Source organism: Lycorma delicatula, chromosome 3 (assembly GCF_047948215.1).
Source record: "Lycorma delicatula isolate Av1 chromosome 3, ASM4794821v1, whole genome shotgun sequence".
Classification (NCBI taxonomy): Eukaryota; Metazoa; Arthropoda; class Insecta; order Hemiptera; family Fulgoridae; genus Lycorma; species Lycorma delicatula.
This window is the reverse complement of record NC_134457.1, coordinates 145943454-145961410: the sequence shown is the minus strand read 5'-3', so window position 1 is coordinate 145961410 and position 17957 is coordinate 145943454. Positions and strand designations below refer to the sequence as shown.

At 27.3% G+C, this 17957-nt stretch overlaps 1 protein-coding gene across 5 annotated transcripts in view; it reads left to right on the top strand.

The window, feature by feature from the left end:
* The first annotated feature begins 664 nt into the window (after positions 1 to 664).
* Positions 665 to 17957, top strand: part of LOC142322085 (uncharacterized) — a 360304-nt gene continuing 343011 nt past the window's right edge. For all 5 annotated transcript variants that reach the window (XR_012755771.1, XM_075360742.1, XM_075360741.1 and 2 more), the window contains exon 1: positions 665 to 817. The gene's annotated coding sequence lies outside the window, so the exon portion shown is untranslated. The remainder of the gene's footprint in view (positions 818 to 17957) is intronic.

The following is a 17957-nucleotide window of genomic DNA, read 5'->3' as shown; positions in this document are numbered from 1 at the left end:
TTTTGCTGGTTTTTTTTTTACGAAAACAATAAGCTGATAAATTTATAAGTCATGTTAATTAATAAACAAAACCGAATTATTTTTTATTTTGTTTTAACGGGTAAATATGATACATATCCAATTTTTGTTCTGCAATCGTCTTCCAAATTTTTATCTTATTCTGCAATAATTTTATTTATTTATTATTATTTTCACTCATTTGAATAGTTATTTTTTTATTATCTATGTTTTTTTTATTTTCTATGTTATGGTTGTGATGCTTTCACGATGAAGGTTTCCACTCCTGGTTTTCCTTGATTCTTCCTGGAAAATACTGGGATAGTTCCGTTTTTTATCCATATACGTTCTATATGGATAAAACCTTTGCTGGGATCTATATAATACCTATTAAAATTATATATTTCTTTTCACAACTCTTAATTAATTACATCCTATTTGGGGTAAGTTATAGTGAAGTTTTCTATTTTCATTAAGAAAAATGCTCTTAATTTTGTTTTGGTTTAGTCAGTCGAATGAGGCGATTTCAAGCGAGAGATAGCTTTACGGGAAAGTTGCTTTTTCTCATAGCAGACAGGTAGGTAGGCTGGCAGATAGGAACAAGTTGCGCACGCATATTCTCAAACCCCACTACAACGAACAGATCCGATTGAGTTCACCTGTTGAATCGGCACTCAGTACAGACTGTGTACGCTTTGTAACCTGTGCGCGGTTTAGTGTTTGTTCTACATTAATAAATAACACACATGACATCCCGCTTCTAAATTTTTACTGTTATTGTGCACTACATTGGAATTTAACTTGTGTATTTCGATAAAAGGTAATTTAACAATTATTTTTATTGTTTATTTAACTCACAATTTTTAAACGTATACATAAATTATATTTTTTAATTTCTTATTACTTACGGACCTCATTTCGACTGAAAAACTGCCGTTACTTCCGTCTTGCGGAATAATTCTCATTTACCGTACTGTTTTATGCAGTATAGTTATGTTAACATCTTTATTAATCGAATTAATAACCGTAGATAATTTCGACTGTCTTTAAGAAATTGTAATTAAATTTATATAATCAGTTAAAATGTTGCTTGACATTTATTTAAATTTATTCTACTAAACATACAGCAAAAACACGTAAATGTATTATGAAAATTCAAAGATTTAAATCAAAATAACTGTACAACATGTACCTTTAAAGAATCTGAAGTTAACAGTAATTACAATAGAAACTTAAATCGCACAGTTAATAGTTGTTTTATATAATAATTCGTTATGTACAGATTAAAAATTGTACTATATTAAATGGACATAATCAGTTTTATAAAATTCAATAAGTATTGTGTAATAAATTGCGGTTAGTACATTTAAATCTGTCATCGAATGCTTTTGGCTATTATTTTTATTCATATAATCTACAATAAAATAGTAGTTTTATTGCAATAAAAATGAGCAATTACCGTCTTAGATTATTATATTTACTTAATTTTCTTTACAATGTTTATTTTTATTAAAACTGGACATTACCCTTAAATCTTATAGTTTTTGATTTTAAGTTGTACTGTATGAGATTAGAGTGTTCAATATTTTGATGGTGAACAGAATCGTGTAATGAAACGGTTAATACCGTTTAAATTTAATTATAATTTAGTCATGTAGGTCTAGATTTATTTAAAATTTTAAACACTTCGTTTGATTATTTCAATACTATATATTGTACGAAGTATATCGTATGCATATAGTAAGTTAAAGGGAACAAAGATCTATAAAAGAATAAAATTATATATAAATATAAAATTACAGAAATGTTAGTATTACATGGTTTTTATTTATTTTAACCTTTTTAGTAAACATAGTTTAAATGCGATGGTTTTAGTTTAAATGTTTCGTCGTAAATGAACGCTAAAAAAATAAAATCGTTTACACCTAAATTACTTGTTAAAAAAATCGTAAACGATAAGCCTAATCTTACTGTTTCTCCTCAAAAGAATTTTTTAATCATGTTTTTAGGAAGTAAACCGCCTTTGCCGGTAAAATTGAATAGAAAAAATTGTATTTTTCGAATAAAAAAAGTTATTTTTTATTCAATATTTTTCAAATATGGAAATTTTTACCGCGTGAATGTTTGCCATATATGACCGGTATTAGAATCTAGACTTTTAAAAATAATTTATACATATTACTTATTTTACTTTGATAAAAGCCTTTCAGACTGTAAGGTCCGTTGTTATCGTACTTATTTAAAAATAAATATATGAATCTAGTGCATATTCTATATTTATTCTACACACTTAACATAAACGTATTATATTTAATGTAGGATTTTTATAAAGTACAATTACGGTTAATTAATTTAAAAAAAAGAAAAAATAAGTATAAGAATTAAATTTTGCTTGACATTCAGATGACCGTGTAAATTGGAGTTAAAAAAAACAATTTTAATTTGATTATTTTAATAAAAAAATATTTTATTCAATTCGATGTAAAATTAATGATTATTTGGATTATGTTAAAATGTTACGTGTTTTGCTCCATTGATAAAAAAAGAATTTTCCTGGAAGAATCCAGAATTAGTGATACACTTTAATTAGGGAAGTAAAACAAAATTTTTAAAAGTATTAATAAAAACAGACGCGTTATAAAGTCGTAAATTAATATTGACACAAAAAACAATAAATATAAATGAAATAATGGTAAAAAAAAATGTGAAGGTGATAAATACTATGTAGAATAATAAAACTAAAGACTTTAAATGAAATTTAGTGCATATTTATATACGTTAATCGAGGATGCAGAAAATTCAAGTTTATTGGATTAGTATTATCTAAAAATTTGACAACTATGTTAATTGATTTTATAAAATAAAAACAAATAATAATGTAACGTTCAATAAATTGGTGCGAAAATATTTTATAATGTAAAAATATACGAAAACTATATTTTTTCTATTAATAAGCTGTTAGTTCTAAGCTTGGGAATGAATTTTAATATTTTATTCTAATAGTCGTACTGGGGTTAATTACGTTTTTATTTTAAGTAATAATTAATAACAAAAACCTTTATTTGAAAATAAAATTGAAATAACCGTGGGAAGCCAAAAGCAATTAGGAAAAAAACAAAAAATGGTAGGCTGTAGATATTAGATGAATGTAAAAAGACAAATGATAAAAGCGTTGGAATGTAGCCTGCAGTAAACACCAAATAAAGGTTACCGCTACACACTTTACTATAGAAGGATATTTGAAGTCGGTCATTATTATAACGTGCAGTAATGACTGAGAAAGAAATGACGGTAGAGCGATGATAATGGTTGTTCATCTTTGTGTGTTTGTTGTGTTGGTGGTTACGTGTAGTGCAGGGTGGTGACCGGCCGCTGTTAAAAAACATAATACTATATATATATTATACACAACCAGAGCATGTTATGCACAAGAGAGCAGAGGTGTATCATCATCTTAGGAAATTACTGTTGTATGAACTGACTTCTGTTTAGAATTTACAGAAGAACGGCCTAATTTAACTAATCTATTATGTTTTGTTTTGTTTTTAAACGAGATTTAAAATTACTAAAAAGTTAAGGTCGCAAAGGATTCAATTATTCATCCTTTTTTGGTGATAAAGTAAACAAAAATCTACAGCTAAACTAAGCTGAGATTAAGCTGTTTTCATAAAGTATATTATCTTCATTCGGCGTTAGACAATAGAAGACTAATGTAATTTTTAAATTACTGACATTGTTTTCAGTTAACTATTAATGTAACACAACCCTTGTTTAAAGAATAGTAACGTAAAACATTGGGTTTATATAATGCCCGAGTGTAAATCGATCTTTTTTATTAGTTTTTTAATTCGTAATCCGTTAATTTTTCTTGTAATTATTTTAAATTTACCGATTCTGAACTATTATTATTAACATTCATTCATAAATACGATAAATAATACACGTATATTTTATTTATTTATTTGTTAATTATAGATTTATCATTAGTTAAAAGTTAGAGGTATTGCTGCCAAAATCAAAGATGGAATGACCAGTACATCATGCGTTAATATTATCTGTATTGTATCGTATCTGTACCGTTAAAAATTCATTGAATTAGCCTATTAAAAAAAAATATATTTTCTTTCAATAAAAAACATAAATTGTTTTTATCTAACTTCTTTTTGTTTTTAATTTCATAATTTACTCGATTCTGTTTTTAAAAAAAAATAAGTTTTTTAACATATTTAATAAGAAAAATTCTACTATATTGAGTATGGCTTGTATGAAAGATATTATTTCTGGAGAGAAAAAGACATATGTTGATTTATATTGTTTATCTCGATTTTTATTGTAAGTGTTAAGCGTATAAAGCACCTGATGTACTGAGTTGCTTTCTATGTGAATAATGATGTCTTCTATACAAACAGTACGATGAACCGAGTGAGCGCAACATTTTTAGGATATGCTGTGCAGTAGCATATTCCCTCGACAAAGAAATAAACGAAACCATGTTATTCCTTATTTAGTTTGCAAGCCTGGCACGGATTATTTATTATTTGTGAGAATAACAACTAAATTTTGGAGTACGACTTGTCGCCTACAACTATAATGTTAAATTTCTTAAACATGGTTTCAGCTAATAAGTTTTTTAATAGGATAAAAAATAATTTAAAATGTTATATCCATCTTACCGGCAAAAAAGATGGGTTTTCTCGAGATCTTTCAATAGTCTTTTGAGTACATACAAATACTTTTCACATTCAAACAGTCATTATTGTGTAATTATTTTAATTTTCGACTTATTATAATATTATTTTTATCTCCTGATGATGGTTTGAAATAAACTGAAAGATCTTGGGAAACATCTTTTTTGCTGGTAAGATGGATAACAAATTTTTAATTATTTTTTATTCTTTTAACAATAATGTTGTATATTATAAAGGGTTTAATTAATATTCCTTCGATAAGAGATTATTTATTTTACGTAAGATAAATTAAGGTTTGATATTTTTATTTTACGATACTTTATTGCATTTGATTAATTACATTTTAATTTCTACGTAATGAGAAAATGTATTGTTTGATGTTACCAGTCAATAATCCGTTTCGTTAAGAATACCTTTTCTTTTCTATTTTTTACAGTTATTTTGTTCTATTTTCACTATAAAATTATGGGAGTTAGTAATGTTCTTTCGAGTTAAAGATGTCGCCCAAATATTTAGCTTTGATTTTTTATCATGACTTGGGATGTTGGCATGATTAATCGGCCGGTACGTTCATGTGTGAATTTTTTTCTTATATTTTTTAATAATTTAATCACTATAGATTTTGACCTACTTATTCGTAAGTAAGGTTCCATAATTTAATACCATTTAATAATGAGCAGTAATTTATAAACCGATTAAAATCACGATTTTTAAACCCCGTTATAATTTCTATTAATGTACGTAATTTTCGTATTACATAATTAATTTTTTGTGACGAGAGAATTAAATGCTTTTCATACGCTTTTTTTTCGCTGAAGTTCTTAAAAATATTTATAAGTTTTTACCAACTTCAAAAAAAAGAAACTCTCAATTCTGTCAGGATGTGTTTTTTTTTTTTTAATGTTTGTTCAAGCTCTTCGCTAAATGGATTCGTTTCGATGTTTCTTTTTTATTATTTTTGTAGAAGCTCATCTGGTGGGCCGGTTGTGAGTTTCTTCTAGACAAATTAAATCGATATTATATTTTAACTAGTAATTCTGAAAACGGCAGATTTTGATTATTTTTAATAAGATTTTAAAAAATTGTGGTCTACCACGAAATTAATGATAATAAAAAAATATAGAAATCAAAACAAAGTACAAAATGGAATTGTCGATCGTAGATAGTAGTGGAATGTTCAGTTAGTCGTTGCCAAAATAATTCTTTTGAAAAGCAAAAATTCTTGTAGCTGACGGATTTTTACCAAAAAAGCAAAAACAAATTCTTCTAAATGAGCATCTAGTTTATATATTTTTTAAACTTGTTCTCAAAATTTGTAAGATTAATAAATAGCCGTTTTGATGGGTTAGGATGAATTTATCTCTGAAAAAATAACGATAAACGTTTTGTTTCAGTTTAAAATTTAAAATAAAATAATATCTGAACATTTAAAAGTATATTTTCTTAACCGGATTAAAAACTATGATTTTATTTTTCAAGAAATATTTTTATAATTGGAAGCAACCAGATTGATGGCGAATTTAATTAATGAAGTTGTACGTCGTGATTTTGAAGAGAAATTTATCGGTCACTGTAGTTTTAATGCCGGTATTTAGTTTAACCAAATAAATATACTAAGAACAATTTATTTCAGATTTCTCATTGTAAGAAGCTAATCCGTGATCTACCGAAAGATGCTAACTGAGTATTTTGTCATTATAATAAGTAGTTCTACTATTATACTTAATAACTTTTTTTATTTTTTCAAAATAATTATTTCGTTTATATTAAATTTATAGTGCAGTAATTCAAATTTGCTGTACTGATTAGTGAACGCACATTTTGTTTTAAATTAAAAAAAAAAAAAATAGCGATAAGAGATGAAAAGAGAGTGAGAAGGAGATATGGAGAGCTTTTAAATTTCTTTTATATAATGGGAAGAAGTTTATTAAGAATTACTACTTTATGCACTATTTAACACAACAAAAAATGTGGAAGTATTATTTGTACGTACATGATTTATTTCTGGCAATATTGCGGTCGTTTCTATTGTCGATTAGCTGTGATGTTTTTAAATAATACCTGTCTGCAAATTGCAGGCTGTACTTGTACTCTTTATCTGTAATGACATATTTAATTATTGTTTTATCATCGTTAATGAATGTCCGACCGTTCAACTGCCACAGTGACTTTCTAGTTAAGAATGCTTCTTATGTACCTACATTCTCAAGGTCGATTGTTTATATGTTTAAACGTGTTCATTAAGCGTTATTGACACCGATCTATAATTAAATTAGTTTTTTAGCTTTAAATTTAACTAAATAATTACCTGAACTATACTTTCTTCAAACAATTACTCTATTCGTTTTAAAAATAAAGCCTTTATCATTTTTATATAGAAAAAATACCATAGATATTAAAAAAAATCTATTAAAAAGATTAATTGGTAATTGTATACTATTTAAACCTAACATTACTGAAACGGTTAAGTCTATGTTTTAAACAAAACAAAAGTATTAAACTAAAAAAATAATAATTACGACCTATCGTTTGGGTATGGAACATGTAACTGATTGTCAATATTATTCTGCGATGTTGCAGGACCCTAGTTCGTATTCAGTTAAATATACACTTACTTGCTGCCCTCCGTGGCGCAAACGGTACCGTCTCGGCCTTTCACCCGGAGATGCCATCCGGGTTTGAACGCGGTCAGGGATGGAATTTTCACACGCTAGAAAATTGCCATTTCATCTCATCCTCTGAAGCAAAACGGTGAGACTAAAAAAAAAGTATTGTTACTTGAAATTAGATTTAAAGGCAGTATTATAGGTGTCCTTTGATCAGTGGAAGGTATAATTAATGGCATTGTTAGAACTGTACCGTAATTGATAAAACAAAACTAACTGTCGAGTTGTGCTTCGGCATAAATGTGTGATAAAATATTATAGTCTTAATCTTTCAAATCTTATCTCACTTCTGCAGAAACTTGTTTTATTGTGGGTTACGATTTTAGGCTGAGATCGCAGTAGGTTTCAAAATTCTAGTGAAATATTTCAATGAATAAAATTTAAAACAAAATTTTTAACAATTTTCATGGAAAACATTTTTAAATTTCCAACGAGAGCTTCTCTCTTGAAAAAAATATTTTATTTAATCGTTATGTACGCATTTTAAATGTTTTTTTGAAGCAAAATTAAAGCAAATGGAATTTTAAATTATGTGCATTTGAAGAATTTTTTTAAAAATTTCGTTCTGCGTCTCCCCCTCCTGCTGGATGTTCTTATTATTATTATTAGTATTATTGGTGTTGTATGAACAGATGATTTCAGAGCATAAAGATTTAAAGAAATAAATAGTGAGAAAATTTTATTAGAAAAAATATTCAATTTTAGTGGTGTTTCCTTTCTGATAAGAATTTAAACGTAGAGTAAATATAGTTTATTTTTATCTGCTTGGTTAATTATCCCCGTAAAGTAGTTTTCGGTTATCCCCAGGCATGAAATAGTTTACAAAAGCAATTAGGTATACATTGAACCAATAAGATCATGTGATTAATTTAATACATTTCAATTTAAAACTTTACATTAAAATGCATTTTAAAAATACATTACATATATGGTTAATTATGCGCATGTATGTATGTATGTATGCACACACACATACATACATATATATATGTATAAATTAGTCCAGTGAAACAGTTTTAAGAAAAAACTCATAAGCGGATACATACTAAACATGTTTGTTCATCACAAATTTAGAAAAACGTTTTTCAAAACAAGGAAGTGAGAAAACAATACCTAGTAAAAGTATAATTTACCATAATAAATGTTTAAATTATTAGAATTACTATTTTAATATTGATAATAAAAAAACCCTATTATTTCTCTTTAATGCCACTTTTTAATTTTTTTTAATGTAATACGTACATCGTAAGTTTTTAACAAAAATTTCTTTCACATATTTTTCAAAATTCATTTCATAAAAAAATGTATGGTAATTTTTTTTCTTAATTTGACAAATTTTTCCTTTTACATCCATTTCCAGGTTTTTCTAAGTATGAAAGAGATAAAATTGCTTGTATCATTTCCAAAATAATACCGAGCTGACGTCTTACGACAGAATGCTATAGAATTATTGATATTGGAAATTATTGCCATCCCATTCATTTTTATGTAATATCCTGCCAGATATTACATAAAAATGTTTTGTGTTGTGTTTTAAGTCTGCTAAATTATTTATTATTGATTTTTTCTATATCAAAACAACTTATTTCTGTAAGATGTAAAAGAACCACCGATCAGAATTGCTGTCTCTGAGAATAATGATAATGACTGTAAATCCAGTTTTGATATGTATCGCCGTCGTGAAGAAGACGACGGTTACCGTTTCACCTGCCTTTTCCATGTAATTCACGCATACTTCAGTAATGGCTTCTTGATGATAGCTTTGCTAATGACCTTATGCTTTATAATCGCCGCTTATGATTATAAAGCACATATCGTCCCCATCATGCTAAAGTAACGAATGTGAAAACCTCAACTTTTCAGGAGAGCTAAAAAACAGTTTTAATGTTAAATTTTATGTAGGAATGCATATTCGTAAAAGTGAAAATGTTTAAACTAGCCTTCCTAAAATAGATACGCATTTACGCATTAGATAATTTACCACAAGATGCAGGACGTTCAGATTAGTCGTAAACTGACGAATCTGAAAAATGCGATTTTTATATTCGTTATTTTAGCAAGGTGGTGACGATATCATGTAGTGATAATACTCTCAAATCAATAATTAGGATATGAAAAAAATGAACACAATTAATACTGCATATTATAAATTCTGATTTCTCTTCCTGTAAATTTATTATTAGTTGAGAAAATAATAATATTATGAATTAATTCGCATTTTATTATTCTATACAATTTTTTTCTCATGTATTATATTACCGTGACAATAGCCTACACTAAAACATTATCATGTGTTATTACCCTAGTATTATCCGATTAAGAAGATAGGTTTAAAATTAAAATGAATATTATAGTAATTGTTTTGTTTTTCTCGTAAAAGTTACAAAATTTAAAATTAAATCACTTTCTACTAAAAGAAGTTGAAAAATTAAATATAAAATTCCCTCCAAAGTATAATACAAAATCGTACTTTTGTATTGTGCTAGATTTTAAATTTTGGTGAATTACTCATATTTTGATGAATTGTTTTCTGAATATTTTGAGAGTTTTTTGTCGGTTTGGCCGACTGAAGACCACGCGAAGCAACATTTTACGTTTGTTTCGCTTTCTTTTGGGCGTTTTCTTTCCTTATCTTGTAATAGTTCTTCATCCTTTCGCTTTGTAAAAACCAAATGACGTTGGTTTCTGTTTTCTACTTCTTTTGGAAACCCTTGAAATTTTTTACTTGTTTTTTCTGAACGTTATTCTATTTTATACAATTTCTTCAAATATTTTCATTTCTTAAATGTTTTTTTAAGGTTTAACGATTTCCATTCTTTTTGTTGCAAATAAGGTTGAAGATTTGTTTTGTGAACATTTTGTCGTTCATTCTCATAAGAATATTCTTATGAGAATGAATTAGTTTATTTATTCCTTTCTGAATCACAGCTATTCTTTCTTTATCATTTATTCTTACATTACTCTTACGGTGTACTTGTATACTTCTGTTTTGATTCTTGTATAAATTATAAATAATCCTTCTTTTAGTCCCAATTTTCTTGAAATGTAAATTTCAACATTTTTTCCTGATAGTTATTATTAAATGCGTCTGAAAAGTATTTTCAGATTTTTAGTCTATACTGAAGTATGTTTTAAAAATTCCGAAAGTGGAACTATGTAAAGTATCATAGATTTTGATATTATATATATTTGATATTAATAACTTAGTCAATATATTTATATATGTGTATTAGTTATATAAATGTACTGGAGAAATAAGGAAATGCCTTGTGCCTGATTTCGAGGAAGGACAATTCCGGATCTTTACTTCCCCGTGGTAGAAAGGGGGCAACGATTAGACACACTGCTTAAGGTAGTATGTGTAAGGGGCTAACGAAGGCTGGGACCAAGCATCTTCCAGGATAAGGAGATCCCCTTCTACAAATGCCAAGAGCCTCTATGGAGGTTGGAGGAGCGATAAAGACAGGGCACCCTCTTGCCCTTAGACTGGGAAACCATTCCTAAAGGCGAATGAAACCAAAAGTTCAACGGCATAGGATGCGGAAGGCAAGGGAAAACCACCGCATTAAAGACCATTGTGGTATTCTTAATCCAATTAGATTATGCTCTGAAGAGGATCCAATTGAACTTGTTATAAGACGGTGTTCTGTGTACACTAGTACACAGAACAGTTTTTCTGTAAGTACTAACTTACAGAAAAACATAAGAAAATATAAAACTCATATAATTTAAATTAGGTAAAATGAAAGGTTTTTTTTCTACTATGTCTCCCCACAAAATATAAAATATTTCCTCTGAGTACATAATTATTCAGGACGTCAAAAATCTACTGAAATTGATGACACAGTCATTCAGATTCGATGTATTTACTGTTTTGTTGTATAATTCATTGCAAGGAGTAATTTTTATTTATTTTGTTGAAGTTGTTACTTGCTCCGAGAAATAAAGCTAAAAATCTTTTTCATGATATCAAATTAAAAAGGACAATACGCCTCCAAGGATACGTAAAAATTATCTACGTCCGTCTACTCTAGAAAAATATTTTACTTCTAATAACAGAAAATATTTTAAATGTTGCTATCGTTTTAAGGAAAAGATCTTAATTAAATAAATAAAACTTTAATTAAACATTTCTGTCTTTAATCGATTTCTCAAAGTTTTTCCAGAGAATACCGTTCCCGATTCCAAATTACTAGATGACCCAAGCGAAGGGGCATTATCTATTTACTACGTCTGTTCTTACATAAGTTCTCTATTTTTTTCTTCCGTAACGTAAGATAATAGACATCACTGCCTACTCCGTATTTAAAAAAATCTCTTCATCGTTATCTAGAACATCGTGAACTAACCTGTTAATACTGTTGTATTTGGCATTCTATTCTCCTTTATCCTATTAGTGATATCGCTAACGTTTGTTATTTAGAAGGGAACTGGAAAATTAATTTGGCTAAGTCTAATTGCAGCTTTTAATTCTAAATTAAAACGGGATAAATGTTACTTTAAGAACGCTAACAGATGCGTTACTTTATACGTTTAATGACGTAGTCGATGAACATATTACTTATTTAGATTCTCTATGTGAACCTTTGTACAAGGTTCAACAATAACAGCATTTTTTTCTTATTGTATCAATAAAATAAACTTGTATGGTTTTCCTAAATCAAAAAAAAAAAAAAAAATAAAACGGATAAAGGTACAAATAATTAAGTAAATTTTAACTCTAGCCATCATTTTAATATGTCTAAAATAAATCTATTGTTCTACTTCATTTACAATGTAAAGGACGAGGTCTAAAAAACGTTTACGTTTAACATAAGTCTATGTTTTAAGAATAGAAAATTGAGGCGTTATAATAATAAACAATACATCTTTTATACGACTCGTGCAAACAATTAAAACGAATAAATTTATTATAGCAGAAAAGAACGAATAGGAAAGAAGTAACAAATGATGAAGACGGAGGAGAAACGGAATCGTAGAAAAAGAAGTATAAAAGGTAACAATTACGCCGGAAGCGGCGCTCGTCGCACCGTGAGGTAATACAACATGAATAAGAATACAGAATACGATAAAGTGAATGCTGTACGAGGGAGATAGGATTTGAGTTGACAATTCGTGTAACATGCAAAACTGACTGACACTCCTTCACGAAACAAAGAGGACTTCTTTCTTTCTTTCATTATGTTGTTTTCAATCGGTCGTAACTATTGTTTGATTCTTCCGTGACCTTCATCTGTCCTCTCTGGTTGATCGCCCTGTTAAGTTTACCCCTTCCAAACAATAAATCGTTACTGTAAGAATTTCAGTTTTACAATTATAATTATTTCACTTTAATGTGTATAATAAAAATGAATAAGACAGGAATCTATTTGATTCTGGATACTGTTCTATTAGGTAAGCCATTTCCAATGTACAAGAAAATGCTGATAACAGCATTTAAGAATACAAAACTTCTAATTGCATTGTATTTTAACATTTTTAACAGATGTTAAGAAATACGAGTATATACTATATTTTTAGTATCGTATCTTACTATAATATTTAAGGAAATATATAAGGAATTTTGTTGCAAGCAACTTCACTTAATTTTATCCAGTTATATTACACGACAATTTCTTATACTTCAGTCTTAAAAAAAATTTCTTTAAAAAAGTAAGAAAATTTCAGTTCATTTAATTTACCCTTTTTTGTTAAATACATCTTTTTTATATCACTTGTTTCTCTTGAAATTAAATGTAGTTGTTACAGATCTGTCTGCTTTCCCTAGGTTAATTAATTAATAGGTAAAAGTGTGGTGAAATAAATTTCGATTTTTATATTCTTATACTGCTTTTTAGAGTGTTTTTGCATAATGTATGATTTAAAACCAAAATTCCAAAATAGAAGATAATATTTTGAAAGTACTGGTAAAAGACTTTTAGGGGCTACTAGTATGAAATATAATTTAAATGAGATTTTCCCTTTGTTAAAATAATCTTCATGGTTCGTCGCATCTGGGTATTGTACAGGTTTTTAGACTCTGGCTATTTACAAAATCTACAGAAATGTTTTTTACTAGTGACTATGGATAATGAATAAGTGTTTATGACCGACTCAAATCTTCTTATGGTACAGTTTTTATTTATTACCCGAAGGAGATCCTCTTCATAGTTCCAAGAAATGGTTTTTTTTCATGAAAATTATTGCAATTCTTTTTCCTTTAAATATTTTCCCTGATTAAATTTATTAAAATGATCCACAAAGAATAAATCACGAAAAACTGTTTTCAAAAAGTGTACTATCGTTAAAATTTTCAGAAATATGTCTGCAAAAGTTGTTAACTGTCTGATTTATTTTCACTTTTATTCCTTTAAGTCACTAAGACTTCGTTTCGTGCGAGTAAATTATAAAAAAATTGTGTATTAGGGCACCCGTTCAGAATGTCAAAAGTTTTAAATAAGAAATTTGTGTAAATTTTTTTTTTTCTGGTAAATCATCCTTAGCGAATTAATACTAAAAACGTTTCCGCTGATATACGGAGAAGCTTGTAGTCATTAGTAAAATTTTAAGAAATCAAATAGAAATTATGATTAATATAGGACTAAAATTTTGTTGTTATTATTACTATTATTTCTTTAACATTATTTTGAGCGAATTAATAATGTATAACAATAATTATTGTTATCTTATATTTTAATATATATACACACACACACTCAGTGTGTATATAGATAAAGTTAAAAGACGTAGCTTAGATTTCAGTCAGAGCTAATATAAATCACGGTTTGTCCTCAAAGTTTCCTTAAACTTGGTCTGCGTTACGATTAGGAGAGCAGACAATTAATTTAATTAAACAGCTTTACTTCAATTCTGTATAAAATTCAGTAATTCTGTTAAAAAATAAATATTTAAGAATGAAACACGCAAAAGTAAAAAAAAAAACTTTTTTTACAGAAATATAAGATTCATTTTAAATTTCGAATTTTAGATCTAACATATTTTACATAATTTGAGATCTAACATATTTTACATATCTGTATAAAATTGGTTTTTGAAATACTTCGGTAATTTTAAAACCATTAATTACAACAATTTATTAAAATTAATAAACATAAAATATCAATAAATTGAAAAAGGTTTTTTTTAGGATTTATTTTACTTTAATTACATTAAAAAAATATCGTAAATTCTTGCATACAAATTAATTAAAAATCCGTGCTTCCTACTTTCATATTCTGAACTTTCACTAAAATGTTATGGTAAATTCTTTAAAATTGTTATACTGTAATCTGTATTATTTATAATGATTACAGTTTATGTATATTAAAGCATTTCAACAAAATAATGTAGTAAAACTGTAATAAATTAGTAATATAGCTAAATGTCATATCAAATAAATAAGGTAAAATTATTTTAATAAAAAATAAATTGAACGTTCGTTTTTCAATTTCTATTCGTTTAATTAAAAAATACACGCGTATATATTTTTCTTACATATTTTTCTTTATGTAAAAAACAAAATACTAAATAAAAAGTACGCGCTAGCGCATATAATAAAGTGACCGGATAAATAAACCGTGTAAATAGGGGTTTTCGCTTAAGCAGATGAAATCACTAAAAACCACGTGGTATTTTTTAATATGTGTGTCTTATCAGCCGGATGACAATTTTTATCCTCATCATGCTGTTATAAAATTGTTTAAAGAAACTTCATCCCTGAAACTTGCAGTTCTAATTGAGATTTTTCTACTTTTAGTGTTATTAAGGTCAAAGCTTCTCAAAGGAGTAAAGGACAAAACAATACCTCCAGTAAAAACAGAGTTTTACAAATTTTTCAAATATTTTAAACGGTTTAATTAAAAAAAAAGTTAAAATTTTAAAATTATTTATAATTCTTTAAATGAGGAAGTTATTAAGGAGGGCAATATCTTTTTACGTATTTTCATTAAAGGAGTAGGAGTTAGGTATTTAATATTTATTTAAATTAACAACAATCTTACACACTTTTACAGTTATTAGATGATGAATGAATTTTTTAGATTTATGATTGAATGAAATGTTAAAATGCCTGACCGGGATCTCCGAATGAGAGGCCACGCCGCCATGTAGATCAGTGAATATTATAATATTTGATTAAATTGCCTGTGATGTCATTTGAGATTTAAAAAAAAAAATTTTATCCGAAAATAAGGTAGTGACCTATTTTGAAAAATTAAAAAAAATTTGTACATTTATTAAAGATTACATGTAATCTAAATTTAGTTTTATTATTGTGAAATTCAACCTGAACGTTTAAATGCTAAAAAAACTACATTTATTTAGGTTGAGAAAGGATCAGCCTTCGTAAATATTTCATGTTAAAACATATCCAAGATTAGAATTGACCAGGATTAAAAAATTGATTCATCCTAAAACATTAATTTAAAATAATTCAATATTTCTCGAGTTATGTGTGAAAACAGATAGCTATAAAAAATACACAAATTGAGATACTGATATTTTCTTAAACGACTATCTGTATAATTTAAAAGATTAAAGATTCTGAATATTGCCGGATGCTTTACGTGTGTCACGATCATAAGAAAAACTGAGATAAATAATGTGAAACAACAAATTAGTGTACCCCTTTCTGTGGGAAACAAGGTATTATTTTGACTGCATATTCGCACTCGGTACGGAGAATATTAATAATTAAAAGAACCATTGAATTATAGATTTACATTTATCAAGTTTTTTTTTTTTTAACCTTCGGGACCATTGTTAAGTATTGCTTCAGAGGATGAGATGAATGATTTGTAGCGTGTATGAAAATGCATGCCTGACCGGGATTCGAACCCGACACCTCCAGATGAAAGGCCGAGACGCTACCACTAGCACCACGGAGGCCGACATATTTCTCAGCTTGGGTAGATTTTCTTGTATATTACTCATTTTAAAACAATTCATTTTCTTTTTTTGTAGTATGTATGATAGAGAGAAAGATTTATGTCACTGGAATCTCTGGACCTGTTTAAGTTATATATGTGAAATTTGGTACAGTTGGTACAGTACTTTAATTTTTTAAACAATGAAATAAAGAATGAAGTAATATTGAGAAATACACCACATCAAGGAAATAGATCGCAAAAAATAATTCGTATTTCCTGTGTTTTTTTTTCTTTTAATCAGAATTAATATTATCGCGAACACCGTCGGAAAATTATTGAAATATTAATTCATAAAAGTAACTCTTCACCGATAAAAATCTAATTTCTATACCAACTCTTCTGGCTTTTAACTTTTTTTTAACATATCAAATATTTTTTCCCCCTAATGAGTGATAGAGAGGGTGGAAACATACGATAAAACATCATAAAGCAGGGTTTAATTTGTTCGAATGTTGATATCTTTTTGCTATTTTAAAGCTTATTAGAACAAGAAATTCTTTTATTATAGAGTATATATATTTGTTTATTAGAGAGAGGTCGTAAGGGTAAAAATATTTTTAAACTTTACCCCTTTGGAAGAGGTTACATTTTTTTTAGCTGTGTTTAAATTCTGCAAAATTTTACCAATTTTACGGACAATTATTACTTTCCTGGCATCATAGCTGTAGAGATATGCTGCAAGAAGGAAAGTATGGCAATCAGTCAAAAAATGGGATATGGCATTTTTTTATTTCTCGACGTTTCACGACCAGGGACCTCAAAAAACAAAAAAAAATGTAGTAATGCTCGTACGAACGTTTATACGAATATTTGTCTGTTTGAAGCTTAATCATTTTTGACGGGATAAACCGATGAAATTTTACAGAGACTCGTGTATATGAGGAAATTAGTTAATAAAATTTAGGGACAATATCTCCAGGAAGTGGAAGGGTTTTTTGGGGTCGATTTTTAAGCTCGATTAAGCTCGGTACAAAATTTTCTCTTCAATAAAAAACGAAATCTTATTGTATATTTTTAACCAAAATTTTTTTAACGTCTTGATTGGCATAGTATTAGTGTAAAGTGTAAGCGACTAAAAATAAAAGAACTTTGGAGAAAATATGGGGGGTGGATGAGCCGATCAAAGTTAAAAATACCGATTTTTAAAACTTTTTGGTTTACATACACTTTTAATATTATTAAAACTTTAAATAATAGAATTACAATAGAATTTCATCATAATTACCAACATAAAAAATAAATCTTAGGTAACTTTTTATTGGTTGTACATTTTTTCGTGGAATTTTTTGTAGTCTCTTTCATTTAACATAGAAAACCTAGAAAAATCAATAAATTTCTTGAAAGGTGATTTTAGAGATAGGAAAACAGAAAAAAATAAAAAATTACAAATTTTTTTAACTTTAAAAATCTTTTTTGGTTTATTTAAACATATAATAATAACTTTACAGTAAAACTTCATCATACATTATTCTCATCCCAAAAAATAAATTTTAGGTAACTTTTTTATATATAATTGCTTTTTAGAATAAAGAACCAATGCCAGAAAAATATTATAACTTTGTTTTTATTTTTTAATATAAGTACACATTAATGACCACTTAAATTTAGCATTATAACCGGATATTACCCATACATTCATAATTAAATATTTAACAGTGAATTAATTTACTTTAATAACACATATTTATATTATAAAATTA